Source organism: Schistocerca serialis, chromosome 3, assembly GCF_023864345.2.
Source record: "Schistocerca serialis cubense isolate TAMUIC-IGC-003099 chromosome 3, iqSchSeri2.2, whole genome shotgun sequence".
Taxonomy (NCBI): domain Eukaryota; kingdom Metazoa; phylum Arthropoda; class Insecta; order Orthoptera; family Acrididae; genus Schistocerca; species Schistocerca serialis.
Genome location: NC_064640.1, coordinates 504330321 through 504353430, shown reverse-complemented (window position 1 = coordinate 504353430; position 23110 = coordinate 504330321). Strand labels below are relative to the sequence as shown.

The 23110-nt window shown below is 46.7% G+C and overlaps 1 protein-coding gene across 1 annotated transcript in view; it reads right to left on the bottom strand.

Annotated features, from left to right (window-relative positions):
* The window catches only part of LOC126470388 (beta-1,4-glucuronyltransferase 1), a 323239-nt gene extending 304306 nt beyond the window's left edge, over positions 1-18933 (bottom strand). The window contains exon 1 of the mRNA XM_050098223.1: positions 18828-18933. The gene's annotated coding sequence lies outside the window, so the exon portion shown is untranslated. The remainder of the gene's footprint in view (positions 1-18827) is intronic.
* Positions 18934-23110: the final 4177 nt, after the last annotated feature.

The following is a 23110-nucleotide window of genomic DNA, read 5'->3' as shown; positions in this document are numbered from 1 at the left end:
CCTTAGGACCACGTGTAGGGCCCAGCTGAAGCTTCGGCCTAGATGTACGCCATGGAGGTGTACGTGAATGGACTTCAAGTATAGGTGCTAAAGGCAAGGACTCCACTACAGACAGAAGAGATCGGACGCGAACCGCAATCTTAAGCCCTGACGTGGGCCTCCGATGCGGGAGATTAACCGCCGTGGATGGGAAGCGGAGACGGTAATTCGGATGCTCAGGATAGCTACGAATGTGTGCAAAGCAACTGGCGAGCAGCTGTGCACGCCTAAACTTCAATGGAGGGACTCCGGTCTCCACAAGGACGCTGGTCACTGGACTCTTCCTAAAAGCTCCCGTTGCCAGTCGAACGACAAAGTGGTGCATTGGGTCGAGTAAACGCAACGCTGATAGCGCCGCCAAACCATAAACCAGACTCCCATAGTCAAGGCGGGATTGAACAAGGCATCTGTAGAGCCGCAGCAGCGTAGAGCGATCTGCACCACAGTTGGTGTTGCTCAGGCAGCGGACGGCACTGCGGTGCTGAAAGCACTGCTGCTTCAGCCGACGAAGATTAGGAAGCCACATCAATTGGGCTTCGAAGACTAGTCCTAAGAGTCGATATGTCTCCACTACAGTGAGTGGTTCGTCATTAAGGTAAAGTTCTGCTTCTGGATGAATGGTGCGACGCCTACAGAAATGCATGACATGCGACTTCATGGCTGGAAACTGGAAGCCGTGGGCTAGAGTCCATGACTGCGCCTTGTAGATGGGTCCCTGTAGGCGCCACTCAGCAACACCAGTACAGGACGAGCAGAACGAAATGCAGAAGTAGTCTACATATACAGAAGGGAGACGAACGGCCCGACAACTGCTGCTAAACCGTTCATGGTCACTAAAAATAGACAGACAGACAGACAGACAGACAGACACACACACACACACACACACACACACACACACACACACACACACACACACACAATACAAAGCCGGGAGCGGACCCCTGACACCTGTGGCAAGGATATGATGTCAGGTCGTGTCTTAAGGTTTTTTAAAATAATAACGGCAGCCAGGGGTTGGCGTCTGGAAAAGGCTGTTACGATGGCAGACTCTAGGGAAACTAGATTATCAGTGGTAGAGCGATCCCGGCGGAAACTGCCCTGGCATGAAGCCAGTAGGCCACGTGCCTCCAGGACCCAACAACTGCGAACTTACCATACGTTCTAAAAGCTTACAAAGAACGTTGGTGAGGCTGATAGGCCGATAGCTATCCACATCAAGAGGGTTTTTATCGGGTTTGAGCACTGGAATAATGGTGCTCTCCCGCCATCGCAATGGAAAGACGTCATCGCACCAGATCCAGTTGAAGATGGAGAATAGATGTCACTTGTAGTCGGACGAGAGATATTTGATCATCTGACTGTGTATCCGATCTGGCGCAGCAGCTGTGTCAGGCAATGTGCAAGGACGCTGAGGAGCTCCCGCTCTGTAAATGGAGCATTATAGGGTTCACTGTGACGTTCAGTGAACGAGAGGGCTTTCCTTTCCATCCGCTGTTTGAGGGTGCGAAATGCTGGGGGATAATTCTCCGACGCAGAGGCTCGAGCGTAGTGCTCAGCGAAGTGCTCGGCAATTGCGTTTGCGTCGGTAGATAACAGGCAATTGATGTTAATGCCAGTAACACCTGTCGGGGTCTTGTACCCACAAAGTCGTCTGATCTTCGTCCAGAACTGGGAAGGTGATTTATGGCACGCTATTGTCGAGACGTGCCCCTCCCAACACTCCTGTTTCCGTCTTTTTATAAGCTGGCGAACGCGAGCACGGAGCCGTTTGAAAGCTATTAGGTGCTCTAGGAAAGTATGCCACTTATGTCGCTGTAGAGCTCGCCAACGCTCTTTAATGGCCTCAACGACTTCCGGCGATCACCAAGGTACTGACTTTCTCCTGGGGCACCCTATAGAACAAAGGATCATGTTTTCCGCCGCAGAAACTATCGTTCAAGTGACCTGCTCAACTACCACATCGATGGTATATTGTGGGGAAGATTCAACGGTGACAGCAGAGGTGAAAGCTTCCCAGTGTGCCTTGTTTAAAGCCCATCTTGTTAGACATCCGGGGGAATGGCGCTGGCGGAGTGACAGGAAGATGGGAAAGTGGTCACCACCACACAAGCCATCGTGGGCTCTTCAGTGGACAGGTAAGACGTCCTGGGCTGTAGAGGGATAAATCAATGACCGAGTAAATGCCGTAGGTCACACTGAAATATGTGGGGGGGGGGGGGGGGGCAGTATTCAAGAGGCAGACGTCTAGTTGAGACTGGAAAGTTTCGACCTCTCTACCTCGGCCAGTAAGCACTGTGCCACCCCACAAGGGGTTATGGGTGCTAAAATCTCCCAAAGGTAGGTAAGGTTTAAGGAGTTGATGAATCAGTGCAGCCATGTGTTCAGGGGTACTCCACCATCTGGAAGGATATATACATTACCGACAGTTATTTCCTACGTCGTCCTTATCCTGACAGACACAGCTTCAACAGGGGTTTGAAGGGGCACAGGTTCACTGAATACTGAGTTCAGGAAAAACACAATGTCCACTTGACACACTATTTTAGTTGCTACAGTACTTGTAATATCTCCTATAGCCACAGAGGGCAGGGGTCCACATTGTAAGGATCCAGGTTTCCTGGAGGGCAATGCAGAAAGCAGGTGTACAGCTCAACAGTTGCCATAGCTCATCCAGGTGGTGGAAATAACCGCAGTAATTCCACTGGAGGTTGACGTTATCGTGAGGCTAGGAAAGGCATGAAACATACAAGGAGGCAGGTTACACCTCAGGGTCATCTGCAGCCACCGATTGAGTATTTGTATCCATTCCTATTGTGGATGAGGCATCAGTGAGATCCAGGTCCTCACAGGACGCTGAGATCTCCACCTCATCCACAGGTGCAGAATTTGTAGGTAGTGGTGGTGGTGGTGGTGGTGGTGGTGGTGGTGGTGGTGGTGGTGGTGGTGGTTGGGCCACTGGAGGGTCCTTTTTCTTAGCAGACTTCTTCGTTTGATTGCTCTGTCGCTTCTCTTTAGCGGCTTGCTGGGAGGACTTCTCTGAAGTAGCTTGAGGCATCGAGGAAGGCCGTGAAGCTCTTTGTCCAGAAGATTTTGGCTCCTTCAGCCACTGGTGAGTGTCTGCTGCCTCAATAGCGGAGACAGCGAGAGAGGGTCCCAAGGGACACCTTTGGCACGAGTGGAGCCGGAGGAGGCTGTTGCTTCTCTGGCTGGGGGGAGGGACCAATGTCCCCTGCATTTGGGAGGGGCCTTCGTCATGAAGCAGGTACTCTGGGAGCAATGGAAGGAGATTGTCCCACTACTACCGAGGGGGCGGGTGCATTCTGGAGGACCGGAGGGCCCACTGTTCATGGCACGGAGTGTGGTTCAACTGGTACTTGTGATGGCGATGGGAGTGTAGCTGTAGTGTATGTGGACACCAAACAAATGGAGTAATTGTTCAAATTTACGTTTAGCCGCTTGGTAAGTCAACCGCTCCAGTGTGTTTTACTCCATTATTTTCCCCTCCTTTTGGAGTACTGTGCAGTATGGCGAACGGGGGAGTGCTGCTCTCCGCAGTTGATACAAGTGGGAGGAAGTGCACAGTGAGTATCTGGATGCAGTGCACGCCCCGCCGTCTCGACATGTGGCGCTGGAAGTGCAACGGGAAGACATGTGCCAGAATTTCCAGCACTTAAAGCATCACATAGGGAGAGAGACGTATGGTTTAACGTCACAGCGGTAAACCATCACCTTGATTTTTCAGGCAATGGATCACCCTCGAAGGCCAAGATGAAGGCACTGGTAGCAACCCTGTTGTCTTTGGGTTCCCTGTAAATGCGCCTGATGAAATTAACACCCCGCCGTTGTAAATTGGCGCAGAGCTCGTCGTCAGACTGCAAGAGGAGATCGTGATGGAAAATATTTCCCTGGACCATGTTTAGGCTATTATGGGGAGTGACAGACAGAAATATCACCCATCCGGTTTCAAGTGCATAACGCCTGGGATTCGGCTGGGGATGCTGTCTGAATCAAGACTGCACCGCTTCTCAACTTTGACAGCACTTTCACTTCCCCAAACTTATCCTCAAGATGTTCAACAAAAAATTTAGGTTTCGTAAGTAGAAAGGAGTCCCTGTCCATTCTGCTACAGACTTAATACCAAGGCGAATATGGCTCTTCTTTCTGCAACACTACGTTCCTCCCATGGTGTAGCGCCGGAGGGAAACGATTTACGGTCATATCTGTCAACATTGCACTCCATCTTGCCGTTCTTAGAGAGTGCTGGCGCCATACGGTGACCAGCAAGAGGACTTAGTCCGCATCATTGCCGGTCATCTGCCCCGATGCTACCCACTCTGATCAGGGGCTCTCCCCACGGGAGCCACCCAGGAACAGCAAAGGCCACCAGGCATGACTGCCATTGCCTGGAGTCCTGATGCCCCAGGAAGAGTGGCATCTACTCCTTGGCGTACGTGGATAGTTTAAAGCTCAGGCATCAGCAATGGAGTCACTGTGTTATCAGGGGGCTATCACCAAATGGGTACATGATGGCCCCACCACACTGGAGTTGCTACCATGCTGGATATTGGGCACAGAGAAATCCAATATTGTCTTTGGGACGAAAGAGGGCAGGAGACAACGGAAGAAGATGACATACCCCAGAGAGTGTCCCCACCCAAATAGTTGAACTGCAGGTGGAGATGCAAAGCCATGACAAGAGGTCGAGGAGACCGAATCTGAAGACCCTATGGATAACTCATGCACCACGTAAGGCGTCCTTCCCTATATGGCCCGCACTTCTGTAAAATTTGGAAAGTGGCAGGTCAAACCATAAAATGGGACCAGAACTTACAGGGCTGAAAACTGAAACCAATGAATAGGAAGTACTGTAAGTGAAAGACAGTATTGCATGGCAACAGCATTACCCGCAAAATGCAACTGACGGAATGTCATCGAGGAAAACCGAAGTGATATCTTGCGTTCCCAAGGAAGTGTTTTAGGTCCTTTGCTGCTCCTAATCTATGTAAATGACTTAGGAGATAATCTGAACAGCCCTCAGATTGTTTGCAGATGACGCTGTCATTCACCGTCTAGTAAAGTTATCAGACTATTAAAACTAAGTGCAAAGAATTTAGATAAGATATTCGTATGGTGCTAGAAGTGGCAATTGAATCAAAATAATGGAAAGTGTGAAGTGATCCATACAAGGGCTAACAGTAATCCGTTGAAGTTCGGTTAAATGGGATCCGCAGATAGAATTGACAGTCATCAAGAAGTTCGAAGTACAGCTCGTTTTGCGTTATTGTGTAATAGAGAGTGTCACGGATATGATACGCTTCTTGCACCGGAAGTAATTATAACAAAGACTTTTTCATAGCGGCAGAATCTTTTTACGACATTTTAATAACTTTCTCCTCCGAATGCGAAAATATTTGTTGGCGCTCAGGTAAATAGGGAAAGTGACCTTCGTAATAAAATAAGACAGACCATAGCGCGCGCAGAAAGATTTAAGTGATCGTTTTTCCCGCGTGCTGTTCGATTGGTTGGTTGGTTGAGGTTTAAGGGACCAAACAGCAAGGTCATCAGTCCCTTGTTTCAAATATGCGCCATTCCGCTAATGGGACAACTCAGTAAAGTCAGAACAATAAAACGGAAAAAGGGAAAAAACGTAAAAAGGCAGTCATGTTGTCATTGGTAAAAAACAAAATGAGGGAAGTCGGCAAGTGAACGAACCCAACACTATGCTGAAGCAGCATAGTCAAGACCACCTGTGACAGGTACAACTGCTATAATGTAGAAAGTACGTATGGGAATAGAAAGACTAACCTAGCCTTAAAAAAAAGGGTAAAAACAGAGTAAAGGGAAAAGAAAAGAGGATTTCGGTCAGGGAGGTGAATCAGGAATCTCCAAACACTGCTTACAGTGGGAGACACCCAAACACTCACCTCACCGCCCCGCCCCAACACCAGAGAGAGTAAAAACCTTAAAACTGAGAATAAAAACCACTTTCCCGGAGGAAACCGAGAACCAGAGAGACCATCTGGGAATCGTCAGCCAACATCAAAGGTAAAGTGTGGGGGAGCCTGTACTTAGCACGCAGAGCCAAAAGAAGGGGGCATTCAACCAAAATGTGGGCTACTGACTGGAAGGCTCCACAACCACATAGTGGGGTTGGCTCATCACGCAAAAGAAAACCATGGGTCAACCGAGTATGGCCAATGCGGAGACGACACAGTGTGGTCGAGTCCTTTCGGGAGATGCGAAAGGAAGAACGCCACGAGCCTGGTGTCACCTTAATTGCACGAAGTTTATTAGACAGGGGAGTAGCCTCCCAAGAATTGGCCCATGACTGTGCGAAGTGGGACTTGATGTGAAGCCGTAAATCCGCTGCAGGAGGGGCTACAGAAATCGGGGGTAAGTAACTGCTCCCCCAGCCAAATGATCAGCGAGCTCAGTACCCGGGATACCCACATGGCCAGGGACCCAAAGGAAGTCAATAGAACAAGCAGCACGGTGAATATCAGCGAGATGGTCATGGATGGCAGAGACCAAGGGATGGCGCGAAAAACACCGGTCAATAGCAAGAAGGCCACTCACTGAGTCTGTGCATAACAAAACGCGGTTGTGTTGGGACTGTTTAATAAAGGTAAGGGCCTGGGAAATTGCCATCAATTCCGCAGTAAACACCCCACATGTAGGTGGCAGCAGATGCCTTTCCGTTCCAACAGACGACGTGAAGGCATACTCAACACGATCAGCAGATTTAGAGCCATCAGTGTAAAAAGCAACAGCATCCCGAAACTCCCACAAAAGTTGGCGGAAAAAGGAACGGAACACCACCGGGGGGATGGAATCTTTCGGATCGCGGCGGAGATCCATCCGAAGTCGAGGCCGAGGAACTAACCAAGGAGGGGTGGAGGGGAGGGAGCGAGGAAGACAGGACAAAGAAGGAAGCTGAAAATCACGGAAAAGAGACGCAAGGCGCAGCCCAACTGGTAAACCTGCCCGAGGGCGGGAGTCGGGTGGGCGACGTCCATGGTCTGGGAACAGGATAGAATAGGAAGGATAAGTGGGAGAGGAACGGATAGTGAGGGCATAAGACACCATAAGCTGGGACCGCCGAACAGAAAGTGGGGGGGGGGGGATCCCAGCTTCAACTAGGAGACTATCAACAGGGCTAGTAGGGAAGGCACCGGTGGCTAAACGGATACCACGATGGTGGACTGGATCCAGCACGTGCAGTGTGGAAGGAGCAGCTGAACCATAAACTTGACAACCATAGTCCAAGCGAGACAGAACTAGAGCACGATAAAGACGGAGGAGGAGGGAACGGTCCGCACCCCAAGACGAGTGGGCAAGGAAGCGAAGGACATTGAGGTTACGGAAACATCCTACCTTCAGGAGTCTGATATGGGGCAGCCAAGTGAGCTTGTTGTCGAAAAGAAGACCCAGGAAACGAAACTGTGGGACCACAGGCAATCGTTGTGCAGCGAGATAGAGCTCAGGATCAGGGTGGATCGTAGTACGGCGACAGAAGTGGACCACTCGCGATTTTAAAGGAGAGAATTGAAACCCGCGTGAGAGGGTCCATGCAGAGGCACGCCGTATAGCTACCTGGAGCTGCCGCTCTGCAGATGCCATCGAGGAGGAACTAACCCAATTGCAGAAATCATCCACATACAGGGCAGGGGCGACCAAGGCACCGACAGAGGCCACAAGTCCATAGATAGCAATGAGGAAAAGAAGGACACTCAAGACAGAACCCTGTGGGATGCCCGTCTCCTGGGTCCGTGGAGAACTAAAAGCAGTACCAACTCGAACTCTGAATGACCGATGGATCAGGAACTGGCGGATAAAAATCGGGAGTGGGCCCCGAAGACCCCACTGATGAAGGGTAAGTAAGATGTGATGGCGCCAAGCCGTGTCATAGGCCTTGCGAAGGTAAAAAAAACACTGCAACCAAATGGGGGCGATGGGAAAAAGCCTGCCGAACTGCGGATTCCAAGCGAAGTAAATGATCGATTGAAGACCGCCCCTCTCGAAAGCCACACTGGTAAGGCGACAATAGATCCCGAGATTCGAGAACCCAATTGAGCTGACGGGCTACCATCCGTTCAAGTAACTTACAAACAACTTTGGTCAAACTAATTGGCCGATAGCTGTCAACAGATAGGGGGTTCTTACCAGGCTTAAGGACAGGAACCACAATGCTATCCCTCCACTGAGAAGGGAAGTCACCCTGGAGCCAGATACAGTTAAACACCCGAAGAACATGTTGCCGTTGTGGAGCATTAAGATGTTGAAGCAGTTGGTTATGAATGGAATCTGGGCCAGGGGCCGTATCATGAGAAGAAGATAGAGCAGAAAGAAATTCCCATTCAGTGAAAGGTTCGTTGTAAGATTCTGACTCACAAGGGGTGAAACATAAGGTGGAAGCTTCAGCCAGCTGTTTTTGATGAAGGAAAGCAGCTGGATAGGAGGTTGACGCTGACGCCACTGCAAAATGGGTCGCAAGATGTTCTGCAAGAACTAATGGGTCTGTACAAATGCCATCTGGGAGGTGAAGGCCTGGGAGGGTGAACTGCCGATGGCAACCTTGGAGAGAACGAAGTGTAGCCCATACCCGTGACAGAGGGACAGTAGAACCAAGAGAAGAAACGAATCGTTCCCAACATATCCGCTTACCCTGTTTGATTAAATAACGGGCTTTAGCACGGAGGCATTTAAAGGTAGTAAGGCTGGCTACGGATGGGTGCCTCTAAGTGTTGCAAAGCTCGATGGCGATCACGGATGGCAATGGCAATGGCCGTACTCCACCACGGGACTTGCCGGCGACGAAATGGTCCAGATGAGCGCGGGACAGCAAGGTTAGCAGCGCGAACAATCGCGTCAGACACGTCACGTAGGACGTCATCAATACAACACGACAAAGAGAGAGAAAACTCGACCTGTGCAGTGTATAGAGGCCAATCGGCGCGGTGGAAAGACCAACGAGGTAACCTGTCCATTGGGGAGCGGGAAGGGAGCGTGATAATCAACGGGAAATGGTCACTATCACAAAGGTCGTCGTGTGGCGACCAGTGTAATGAAGGGAGGAGAGAGGGAGAAGAAAGAGAAAGATCAATGGCAGAAAAGGTACCATGACCGGCACTGAAATGAGTTGGGGAGCCATCATTAAGAAGGCACAGGTCGTGGTCTGCAATAAATTGGTCTATAAGAAGACCTTGTCTAGAGGGAAAGGCACTGCCCCACAAAGGATGATGAGCATTAAAATCCCCAAGGAGGAGGAAGGGAGGAGGAAGTTGCTGAAGAAGGGTGGTTAAGGTAGCAGGTGTAAGAGTCCTGTCATGAGGGAGATAAAGATTGCAAACTGTGACTGCAAAGTCTAAGTGGACCCTAACAGCAACTGCTTCCAATGTAGTTTGGAGAGGAATCCACGTGCTAGCAATGTCTGTACGGACCAACGTACAAACGCCACCAGAAGCCCGCAAGGGTCCGAGCCGATTTCGACAGAAAACACGGAACCCACGGAGGGTCGGTGAGTGAGCATCAGTAAAATGAGATTCCTGGAGAAACACACAAGCTGCAGAGTAGGACGAAAGAAGGGATTTCAATTCCGGAAAGTGACGATAGTATCCATTACAATTCCATTGGAGAACCACAGAACGATGGTGTAAATGAGGGCTGAACACGCTAAATCCAGTCATACAGCTGGGTCCCCACCCATCACCGACAAGGAGGGGGCGACATCCATGAACGACAGGTCAGAATCCGGTTGTGAAGTCGGGGAAGGGACCTCCGGTGACACCAGAGGCTCTTCGTCCCGGGACTTATGTTTCTTCTTCTTTTCAGGCTGAGATCGAGGAGGGCTGTGTGGCATAAAGGAGCCAGTTGCAGCAAGATCAGAAACAGAAAGAGACCGGGCGACCTGGGGGCCGACAGACCGCGGCTCTCGCGGTCGCCGCGCGGCAGCAGACCTTTGACCTGGAAGGTGCCGGGAAGGTGCATCCCGGGAGAGGCGCCCTTGACCAGCAGACGCCGAAGGATTGCGACACTTCTCCGGCTGGGGAGGGGGAGCAGCGCCCATAGGAGAAGGTGTGGGAGCCGCAGGGGAGGGGGGGAGGAGAGGGGTCCGGGATGGGGATAAGGAAGGGGGAGGAAGGGGTGAAGATGTAACCAATGCGTAACTAGACGTCATGGACACAGGGTGCAGTCGTGCATATTTCTTACGAGCCTCTGTGTAGGTTAAACGATCGAGGGACTTATACTCCTGTATCTTTTTTTCTTTCTTATAAACAGGGCAATCTGGTGAACGTGGAGAATGACTACCATGACAATTTACACATACAGGAGGGGGAACACAGGGACTCCCCTCATGGGGTGGACGTCCACAGTCACCACAGAGAGGGTCCTGGGAACAGCGAGAAGACATGTGGCCAAAACACAAGCACTTTAAACACCTCATAGGAGGTGGGATGTACGGCTTCACATCACAGCGATAGACCATAATCTTAACTTTCTCAGGAAGGGTATCCCCTTCAAAGGCCAGGATAAAGGCACCAGTATCAATACGATTATCTTTAGGACCCTTCTGAACACGCCGAACAAAGTGAATACCCCGCCGTCCGAGATTGTCCCGAAGTTCCTCATCGGATTGAAGGATGAGGTCCCTGTGAAAAATCACACCTTGTACCATATTTAGAGACTGGTGAGGGGTAATGGACACAGGAATTGTGCCAAGATGGGTACAGGCACGAAGGGCCGCAGATTGGGCAGCTGAAGCAGTCAGCAACGAACCCGACCGCATCTTGCTCAGGGAGTCCACTTCGCCAAACTTGTCTTCAATGTGTTCCACAAAGAATAAAGGTTTGACACTGGTGAAAGTATCTCCATCAGTCCTGGTGCAAACTAGATAACGGGGGAAAGGTTTTGCCCCTAGATGACGGGCCTGACCCTCTTCCCAGGGGGTAGCCATGGAAGGGAAGGACGAAGAGGCAAGAGAAGCAGCACTTGAGGAATCAGTTCCACGCAGAGAGACGGCCGCAGAAGAACGGCCAGAGTTTTGGACCCGTATGCGTTTCATCTGCATAGCGTCCGCCCTGATACCACCCACTCCGATCAGGGGCTCTCCTCACAGGCGCCACCCAGCCACAGCAAGGGCCGTCTGGCACGGCGGCCATTGCCGGGAGTTCCGATGCTCCAGGATTACGAGCAACCACTCTAAGGCATGCATGAGGTGGTCACAGCTCAGGTATCAGAAGTGTGATCCCTGTGTGTTCAGGGGGCTCAACCAAAAGGGTACATAGCGACCCCACCACACAGGCTGGCTACCGTGCTGGCTATGCACCCTAGCATCAGACAACGACGTGAAAGAAAAGGTGGAATGTACTAGGAGGGCGCACGTCGGAGACACTAGGTAAGGTGCTCTTCCCCAAATGGCTCACACTACGGAGGAGAAATTTTGTAATGGAGGTCAAACCCCAGAGGGAGACCAAGGAATGCCAAAAGGAGGAGATGATTACGCAACAAAGCCGGAGTGTAAAACCAACAGAACCAGGAGGATAGCGGGGGCCAACATAAGCAAGGACACCAATAGAGGGAGAGGAGAGGGCGAGGGGAAAGGAGCATGGAGGGGAAAGGAGCATGGAGGGGAAAGGAGCATGGAGGGGAAAGGAGGGGAAGGGAAAGGAAATGCAGCCCGGGAGAGAAAGAAGGCTGCAATGGCTCGGGGCCCCGTGCTCGCCACGCACGTAGCATGCTGTTCGAGAGTGGAATTCGTGAAATGCAGAGTAGTCGTCTGGTTGTAGACACGGATCTTTAAAAATATTGTTGGACTCCTTATGCAGCACCTCATTAATCCGTATAGCCACATGTGAACGAACACCTGGGTGGAGAGACGCTACTACCACTTTCAGTACCCTGATAGTATCACAACTCTCGATACTCAATATTCCGCAGAAACCACTAATAAAATTGAAGAGGACCTCAGTTCACCAGCAAATTAGGACTTTGAGGTGGGACGACTAAATCCATGAAGCATTTTTTTTTTAACCAAGAACTATTATGTATGTCCTTCGAAGCTGAGCCATCAACAGTAGAGCAAGTAGCTGACTTCACGTAGCAGACTTCATGCTGCAGCAAAGTTCCCGTGATATATGCTACTCGTACATCAGCTGAGAAGGATGGAAAGGGTTCTTGTAGTACATCTAGGCAAGTGGAGATGGTTAATGGATGATGATTCTACACGGAAGGGCTCGATTCTTGTTACAGCAGCGTTACACTCATAATCATTATTGCCGTTAGTCCAACAGCAAGTCTGAGTCGATAAAAAATAAAAACCAAACGAGTTGAGCACATGAAATCAAAGCCGTGCCTCATCGGAAGATTCACATTTTTTAGCGAGAAGAGATGCTACACAATGGGATTTGAAGATTTCGAGTGAACGTTGCAACAGTCGGATATGGTTGACCCTTAGCTGTGTAAGTACCTCAATGCATCGGACGTAATTTAAAGATATATGTACCTGACTTGAGTTTTGAGATCGAAAGGCACGGTGCGCTAGCACGAAGAGCGCTCAGAACACGCGTTATAGGAACACGTCTTACCCTATTTAACAGCTTTTCTAGGGCTCTGTTTTACACTTTGTATCAGCATCTAATAAACCAGCCGCTGCCGGAACGATTCTCCTTTATTTTACCTTTATCTCCACCGTAGAAACTTTTATAACGACTGTTCTTCGTAACTATTCGACATATATTGGTACCTTTCTTTGTTTCTTTCACTTCATAAATGCTGCTAGGACTTCTGAGGCGTTTTAACGCCCAAGGAAACAATGTTGAAGAGTAATACTGTTAAGCATTATGAGAGCAGTTCAGTACTTTTAAGGCCCTGCAAACAATACATCGTTGAAGTAACACAATGCGGGCATAAAATTGGGGATATTTGGAAGTAAAACATGAATCTAAAGCTGGTAAAAACTTAACAACGCTTGCCTTAATCTTCCTACCTAGTGAAAACAAGAGTGAAAGTACCCTGGTAACAGTTTCAGTGCATACGAATTGTGGAATTAAATTTTTATTTCAGTTTTATGACAGTCTCCTTATTCGTAATAAAGCTGCATAATGTTCTAACACTTTGATGGTACTAGTTCATTTGTAAGAACATGCTATGCTACATAAAAAGCAGGTGCTAAATATTGCAATATTGTTACAAAGTAGCCGTTTGATTTGTTTTCAGACACTGGAATCTAAAATCGAACTCTAGGTTTTCGCAAGCGGTCGCTTTTACCAGAAAAGCCACAAATCCACCACATCGAACATACTCAAATTCACAATGTGGCATATTTGCCTCAAATTTTCTCCGCGTTTTCTTTGGCCTTTAACAGCTTCCTTCGCTCTGAATAGCACAATCCATTGCGGCGGCATTAAGGACCATCAACCTTCCCTCTGATGCACCTTTTTTTAGTTGCTGAAGAACTTCTGATGATACATTCAGAGAAACTACGTGCAGTCAAACGTTACTATTAGAACTTAACCATCCGGAATGCGAACGTGAATGGCGTAATTGGTAAAGCCGAGCACTCACACGAATAGAGAGATCCATATTCTAATCTGTTGTCTAGGTCAGACTTCCATTGCATCGTATTTTAACAATCACAGCGCATACTAAAAATAAATGAACTGCTTTCTCTAATTCGAATGTACGGTACTTTTAACACGGTTATAACTGGGCTTGACATGACCATAAGCAGAAGCGCACGGCCATTACTATTTTATCAAATTAATGGTTCCGCATAAACTTGAGATTTTTAGTAATGAATAATTCATATTTAGCATTTAAATCAGGAGAATATTCTGAAAGTCTTACGGAGTCACAAAATAGATCATTTCACGATTTCGTAAAATAAATTCCCGATTGTGTCAAATCGTTGCCTGCTTCATGTTCACAAGGTTGCATGTTTAGGAAACACCGTGGAACTTAGACATGGTAATTGTAGTGATTTTTCCGGATACAATAACTATTTTTCATTTTACACTTAGTATAATTAGGCTAGGATAACAGGCTACTATCTATCGTGTGTGTCACTGACGTACCGCTTGTATTTAGAAACATGTGGGAACTTGTGAAGTGACGTCCTTCAGTTTAAACTGTTAAATGCGTCGTCTGACTTTTTCCGCTCAATATCCACTGGCTTAAGTATGACGCGGTGCCACGCTCAACATTTGGTTACAAAGGTTTAAAAATTGATTTCAGGGAGGTGCAGAATGTGATAGAGAATGGTTTGGGGAGTGGTAGAGGAGTGTAAGTTTCCAAGTAGCTCGACACATTGGAGAGATGCCGAATTTGGAATCTTCCTTTATGTGTGTATATTTTTTGTCTGTAGAAGCGTCCTCCTGTGACCGTTACTTTTAAGCCAGACGACTCACGTTAAATCGACAGGTGTGTAAACCTATTGGCGCGTTAGCAGGTTTACACACAATTTATTTCCGTATTCTTTCTGGACGTGTAATACGTAACTGTGGCGGAACGGTTATCCACCATACCAATCGCTTACGTAACTGCAGTAACCACCTAGAATCGTAACTGAGGCTGACCAGCGGAGTTGACAAAGACCTGCGTCGAGAGACAGCATTTTCATCTGCTAAGAGTAATCACACATTACCATAAAGCGATTTCCGCGGGTTATGTTTCTTTTTGTGAAGGAACACGAAACATCTATTTACTTTCCTGGAGAAAAGATTTTACTCGCTGTGCGAATGCAACTAAAAAATTCATTTGTGACAGGTAGTTTTAACGCTTTAAACTTTTTTTATTAACAGCCGCGCGGGTTGAGGCGTCTTGTCACGGTCCGCGCGGCTCCCCCCGTCGGAGGTTAGAGTCGTCCCTCGGGCGTGGGTGTGCGTCGTTCTTAGCGTAACTTGGTTTAAGTTAGATTAAATGTTGTGTAAGCTTAGAGATCGATGACCTCAGCAGTTTGGTCCCGTAAGACCTTACAACAAACTTAATTTTCAGTGAGATAACATTTCCAAAATGGAAGTATATATCGTTTGTCAGTGCTTAAATTAGAAGTAAATATTAATAAGTATTACCTTATAATACATCTAAAAATATATACATTGTGCTAAATATGGGTTCAGTACTTTATTACTGGTATGGAACCTTCTGCTTAAACGAAGATCGTCGCGAGTTGAGCCTGGATAGCTCAGTCGTTAAGGCGATTTTCCATGAAAGATAAGGGCCAAATCCGAGCCCAATTCCGACACACAGTGTTACTGTCAGGAATATTCAGAACCCTGCACACTCCAGTGCGTAGCAGATGATTAATTCTAGAAATGTAACAGTTTAAACGAACGTCATAAAATCAAGCAATAAGGTTTTATGTTCTCCCAAAATGTCCAAACATTCTACCAGCAGCGTTTCCTTTCCATTATTTAAATCACATATATAAGCAGATACCAAATCTTTTTCTGCAATATAATATCACTCCTACCGCTACTGCCAGATTGTTTCCTGAATGCCCACAGCCAACAGCACCTTTCTATACAAAAGTTCAATATTACAGTGAGCAGATTAAGACTGAGAAAGAATTTAACTAAAATAATAATAAATAGTCCACGACGCGAAACGAAAATTAAAGAAACTTATAGTAATAAGTAATGTATTAATATGCAATGATAATGAAAAGATAGATTGGAAATGTGTCTGTATGGTCTAGAAGTAAATATTTTGGACCTCTTTTCAGAGCAACCAAGAATTCCTTAGTTTCGATTTTGTTCATTTGATGGGAATTGCTGGTATAAAACAGGTCGGTAACAGTGCAGTGGGCTGCCTTTTCTCACACTCCTCCTCATTATCATGATGTTCCAGATTTCCATCACTTCGGAAACAGTAGAAGTTTCCTTGTTTTAGGAGCTGACGTCCTAACGATACAGCAGTACCGTGGCTAAGTCGGATTCTAATTTGTATAGTAAACTATAGGACATTTAGTTCCGGTACGTCAGATTTCGTACAATTTTATGTTTTAAAGCAGCATAGGCAATCCTTTTTCAATTACTAGATCGACAGCAGTCACTTAAAAATGTCATTATTATTCTAAACACGCGCATTGTACCTAACACATCAAAGGCACCACATTTTTCACTTAGGTTATGTGAAAACGGTAGGATACGGGAAAAAATGGGGTAGTTGATGGGTGATAAGCAGAAGTAACCATTGCAACATCTTCCATTCTCGTATGTAAATCTAAGTTGGATCTGCGATCTTTCAGAACAGGTGTGGTAGGAGATTACGAATGCCTCTCTTACGCTTTGGTGATACGCAAACAGGTCGAAGTGGCTAAGTGACAAAATCTCACTAGTTAATATGGCTTTTTGCTTACGTTTGACGTTCTATTGACAGCGTCGTAATTAGAGCGACCCGCAACTGGTCAGCTTTTGCAACAAGAGGAAGGAATCAGTACTGACAGCGAGTAAAATAAGTCTGTACTAATAACGGAAACGTTGTCTTCCTCATTACTGATAAAAGCCCTCCCCCTCCTCTATTTTACAGACAGTCAAGCAATGTAAGGGTGGAACTTGTCTGTTTGTAAAACACACACAAAAGATACATTCAAAATTTGCTCAGTGCTAAATCGTCTTGCGTCAACTACGAGTGAGTGTATGGATACAGTTAACTAATTTATAAGTTGTGTGTCTACGATATATTTTATATGCCTATAATAAGTATGTCAAGCCAAAACTGGACTAACTGCGTTGCACGTGTTATCTGTACAGTTAAATTCACAGTTCCAACAGGTCTAAGAAAGACCATACCGCAATTACAACGTATTGTCATTTGCCTTATTGCTACGGGTTTCTTTGACTTTCATTTCGCGTCACGGGCCACTTTCTAATAATGCTTATTGTGTAGAAATTCCAGTCACAGTCCGTCTCGGTACCTGTGCGGCGTATTGCTATCTGAAGGGGGCTGGGTTCGATTCCAGGCAGGGTTGGATACTTTCTCCCCATCAGGACTGGGCGTTGTGTTCTCACGTTCGTATCCTCTTAATTGACATTCCACTACTCAGACAGCCATATAGGCACGTTCCGAAAGCCAGTACATTGAAAAACTTGTTTTCGGAATTGATCTCTTACTACGCAGCGGGATGTGCGTCAGACTAGGGTTCTTATCGGGCCTTCTTTGCCTTTCACAGGCCACCCCCACGCACCAGAGATGGCTCGAAGAGGGGCGAATGCATTTCTCTCACTCCACAGACATCGGGAGTTCCCAAAAGCTTTTGTCTGTAGCTAGTTTTGTGCGCACGTAAATTGCCTCTTAAAAAAAAAGTCTTTAAATGTTTCGAAGAATTGCTATTATATACAAGTACGTCGCGGATTTACTTAAAAAAAAATCCTGCGAAACTCGTTATATCTTTGTAGTCTGTGACGAAACAAAATACAAAAACGCCACAAAATAGTTTTCTACAACGTCAAATTTGAAAGATTTATTGCGAACAATAAAAGTCAATGACAGATTTAAGTTTCTTGATTTCGTCGCTTATTCTCCCACCATGAGTCAGCAAATCCCGTTCTACATTCAACAAGTCGCAGGGGCAACTAACTAGATGTTAGTTGAGAATTTCTGTTTTTACTCCATATCTTTATAAATCTAAAAGAGGCAAAGAAAATTTTATCAAACTACATCTGATAGTGATCTGCACACAGTCATTTCTCAGATATGTAAATAGACTTAGTAGCTACACAGTAGCATAGCTTAATCAGCTAAGTACTCAGCTATTTAAGAACCTTTTCCACATTGCACTGTACCATGATAGAGGCAGTGGCATTTACTGAAAATACAAAAACGTACAGAAGGCCATCGGTTCATTCATAAAGTGCTCCGCTGTTCATCGTATATGCATTAGTGATGCTTATCTAAGCGCGCAACATTGGAAATCTGTTTCACTTGTTTGGATACTTACAACATAAGTGCTCTGGAGTTAACTTTCTGGAGAGGGATGTCAGGAAATGTTTCACACCGGAATCAGTTCAAACCTGAGACTGAAAAGAGTGAACACGTCCGAACGATTTGAAATGACTTAACTCTTTATATCGAACTCTGCTAAGAATGAGCGATCTTTTACTGAGAAATTACTGCTCACAAAGTGCAGTAGCGCATGTATCATCGTCGGAGGACGAAGCCTGCAGAACCTTAACGCAGAATATCTGTTCAAGAAACATATTTAGAGGTGTAAGAAGACAAACGTCTTTCAGGATAAGAGACGGTCAGGAACAAACCAAGGAAAATTGCATAAAAAAGTATAATTCATGCACAATTATAATCCCAAATTTCCGCTGAGAAGCTGTAGTTAGCGTATCTGTTCCTTGCATGACTCTAGAACGAAGGGAATTCCCAAATACTGTCATAAAACCAGTAGTAGCTAGAATCACGCTAATTTTCTTCAGCATGAAAAGCGCTGAACAGCTCTTGCGTTGTTTATCGAGAGAAAAATTATTTCTTAACATTGTGGACAAAGGATGCGGTTACACAGCACCGCTTAGGCAATCAGCACATCTGTATCTTAAAACAATAAACGAATTTTCAGACTGTTGTTCAGTCATTGCCAGCAGAAAGAATAAACAATGATTACAGGACGCGTTGTCATTGAAAAGAAAAAAAGGAAGAAAGAAATAAACGTATGGTGAAATGTGGAAACTGGTAACCACTTAAGAACACAGTTTCCGCAGCCGAATCATAAGCAGACACTATAGGTTGAAGGGATAGTCGCTGGTAACTTAAATGCAAGAGCAAAAACTTGCTGCGCCCACCTGCACTCGGCAAGCAGCCAGCGTCGCGTAGCAGGCAAAGAAGCTGCGGAGTGCGTCGAGCCGTCCTCCCCTCCACTTCCTGCGTGCAACCCCTATCGCTGTCGGCTACTCACTGCTGACAGCTGGCAGTCGTAAATTTGCCTGAGGCGACTCGGGCACAAGCTCGTGACGTCACCGCGCATGCGCCCTAGCGCACCTATCTACTGCCTCCGTGCTTGCGGCGGTGGCTTTGGGACGATAGGCACGCGCGTGAGGAAGCTACTGACTCGCTACCAGCCAATCACGAACGTTAAGGTTATATTACTTTTTGAGGCAGCTGTCGAGCGTCCAGACGCATATCACCTTGCACCAAAGTCACCGGGTAGGAATGAAGAGTAAGAAGTGATTGTCCTATGGTGTTTAATGCGTAATTACCACAGTGGTCAGTAAACAATACTTCTTGCGCAACATTTAACTAATTACGACATAGAATGTATCTGCTTTTCTCGCACCGTCCCAGGATTTACACATACTACAAGCCGATATCAGAACAATCTCCTCTCAATTCAAATCTACTTCGCACAGTAGTAACCTTTGATACAAATACTGCCATCGCATAGAGGAACACCTCTTTTTTTTTCCCAAAAGCATCTGTTAACGATAAAAAAATTTCAAGATCGTAAAAGCTTTCAAAAAATAAAACGAATTCTAGCATTCTTTAATTCCTTGGCGTAAACATCGAGATGTAACGAATTTATCTTCCCGTCTGCCTGGACTGATAGATCGAGCGAGGAAACCCAGTGCTTAGGACACTGGGTCGTAGTCGCGAGGAATGGGGCTCAAATCCTCGTCCAGCACAAGACGTTGAATGTTAGATTGTGAGACGTGGGAACACACCAAAAAAATGGTTCAAATGGCTCTGAGCACTATGGGACTCAACTGCTGAGGTCGTTAGTCCCCTATAACTTAGAACTAGTTAAACCTAACTAACCTAAGGACATCACAAACATCCATGCCCGAGGCAGGATTCGAACCTTCGACCTTAGCGGTCTTGCGGTTCCAGACTGCAGCGCCTTTAACCGCACGGCCACTTCGGCCGGCGGAACACACCATACAGCCACCATCCGCCCATCCTTTTCATAACTGCTGATATCATACATAGGTCGGCATGGATGTGACTTTCGTCTGTTTGCAAGACCTGCCATTTTACGCCTCATGTACCGGAAAAGAAACAGATATCAGCGGTCACAGATTGGTGACGTGCATCCTTTCATATGCCTGTTAGTTAACGGTGACGTAGTGACAGAAGGAACTCCAGCTACAAGAGTGAAGTTTTTCTATTGGACGCCGCTTCGCAGAGTTGTGTATCCCTGAGCTACCCTAGTAGTTCTACCAGAGAAAGGGGACGTACCCTTTAACGTGGAATCCGAACCACATCTCGTTGCTGGCGAATCTTTACGTCTATGAAAGGTGAAGGCTAGGTTAAAGGCAAATTCACAATTCCATGGTCTGACCGAGATTCGATCCCGGCCATTCAATTGTCAGAAGCGCGCTTACCATTTCTTTATTTTTTGTGAGACCACAAGGCACGACTAGGGGAGAAGTGAAAGGTTCAGCCGGCCGTGGTGGTCGAGAGGTTCTAGGCGCGTCAGTCCGGAACCACGCGACTGCTACGGTCACAGGTTCGAATCCTGCCTCGGGAATGGATGTATGTGATGTCCTTAGGTTAGTTAGGTTTAAGTAGTTCTGAGTTCTAGGGGACTGATGGCCTCAGATGTTAAGTCCCATAATACTCAGAGCCATTTGAACCATTTTTTGAAAGTATCAAACAGAGGACGAACACATGCACACAATGGGAACACGGTATACTGTTAAAGCGAGAAAAGCAGCAACAATGTCAGAGAAGAAGAATAATTAAATGTATAACATTACTGTGTCGACAACTGTGCTAACAGCTTTGTAGTGGAGTACCCATGGCAGAACTGAGCGAAGTACATGACATAACACAGATGAATGCAATAACACGAATTGAGTTCTTGGTGGGCTAAACAATCTGTGTGCGAACCTTAAAACAATGTTTCCCACCATTTAGTAGGGAAGTTTTGCGATGGGACACACATGACTATTAATTATACACTGTCCAGTCAATTAATGTGACCACCGGTCAAAAGGTTGAGTAACTGTCTTTTGTAGCACAGTCCTCTGTGAGACCTGCAGGAAGACCGTCATTCACGTTCTGGAAGGTATCGACGGGGATGCGGAGCCATGGCGACTCCAGTGCCGTGGCCAGCTGTGCTATGTTTCTCGACTGTGGATACGTGGCGCATACAGTGTGACCGAGGTGGTTCCAAAGATTTTAGATTGGGGTTAAATCCGGGTATTAGGTGGCTAAGAGAGTACACTGAACTCATCCTGGTGCTCTTCGAACCACGCGCGTACGCTGCGAGCTTTGTGACACGTTGCATTGGTCCTGCCGGTAGATGCAGTCGTGTCGAAGAAAGACGAAATGCATGTAGGGGTGAAGATGGTCCCCAAGGATATATGCATACTTGTGACTTCCAGAATGACGAGATTACCCATGGAATGCCACGAAAACATTCCCCAGTCCATAAGGTTGCCTCGATTGTGGCAGGGTGTTTGCTTCCAGACGTTTCACACCGTACACGCCAATAGCCATTTGTCCGATGTGATTCATCTTAAAAACCCACCTGACTCCACTCTCTCGTCATTTAGGTGTTGCCTTGGCGTGTAAATTCCAGTCTTTGTTTCCTATGAACAATGCCGATGAAAAATAGTCTGCACGGCTTCACGAACCAGGCGTGTGCTGCGGAGGCCCATACGCAGCAACTTTCGCTGAACGGCTTTTGACAAGATCCTGTTCTAGCCCCTTGGTTCATTTGGGCGGTCAGTTGCTCAACAGTAGCACGTCTGTTCTCCCATACACGTCTGTGCAGGCGTCGTTTACCCCTGTCATCTAACTTCCATGGTGCACCACAGTCGCCTAGACGCCGGTTTTTGATAGCGCTTCTTTGCCGTACATAGGATATTTTAACTACGGCGGCATGTGAACGGGTTACAACTTAGCCCTTTCGGAAATGCTGCGCCCCTCCCCCCAACCCCCCCCCCCCTCCGCATGGCCCTAAAGCCAATGATCATGCTCGTTTGGACGTCATATAAATCGCCCCATTTCGGCATTACGACAACGAATGGACGTTTTGCGGGTCTCCCCTCCACTACGAGTGCTGCCACCTTCCGTCTGTGTGTGCTTATTGCACATTGACGTCACATAAAAGCGATTGGACTGTGTATTTCCAGAAGACACTGTGGACAATGATACACGGATTCTTGTTGTTTGTTTTTACCTTCTTATTTTTTCCACTTGGTTTCTAGACGGACTGAAGATTTTTGCACCCAAAATTGACGCGAGCACTTCAACAGCAGTTCGCTCCAGAATGAGGCCAGCATGTTTGTGGCAGGATGTAGCCTGGTTCCAACATTCAGCCCACAAGTGCTTACACAAGAGCCAATGGTCAAACGTAAATGGTAGGAGAATTAACCAGAGTGTTCTATCTGCAGTTTTTAGTTGGAAATGTTGTGAATGTCAAGGAAAACTGAAAGTTCTACTATGAAATACTTCGTATCTCAAAGCAAATATTTGCAACCAAGCAGGCGATTATTTCTTTTATATCTTTGTTGACCACTGATTATGCCTAAAACAATCAGATGAAACAAATTTTGGTTAAAAAGAATAATAAAAAATTCATTTGCAAAAGACGTGTAATAGGTATTCTTACCTACAAGGTAACCAGCTTTGAGGTAGCAACTGGCGAGGAATAGCTGCAAATATCGATAGTGTAAGCCTATCTGTAACAAGAAAGCCCAAGAAGCCATAATGCTGACTTTCTTCATCTGGTAGGGAATTATTATATGCATTGTGTTTGAAGAATTTTTTTAATAGATGAAGGACAATCCTTAACTGTCGTTTAGTTCGTGGATGGCGATTTTAATCACAACACGCGAGCAGGTAGCAAACAGTCGCAGGTAATGAGCTGCTAAATGCAATGTAATGGCGAAATGTTCAATGTTACACTGTCGGCAGGTTTTCGGAAACTAAGTCCTCGTCGAAACAGGTACGGCGTAATATCTAAACCCGATAAGGCCATAACAGCTGTTGTAATATCTGCCTGGAGCTCACATAAAAACTTTGTAGCGTGTTTCAGTTAACACTTCCCTCTTTCACCGAAAGCAACCCCGTTGTAACAACCGCTAGGTTGCCTTGGCCGCTTAAGGCCAAGTTATATCAG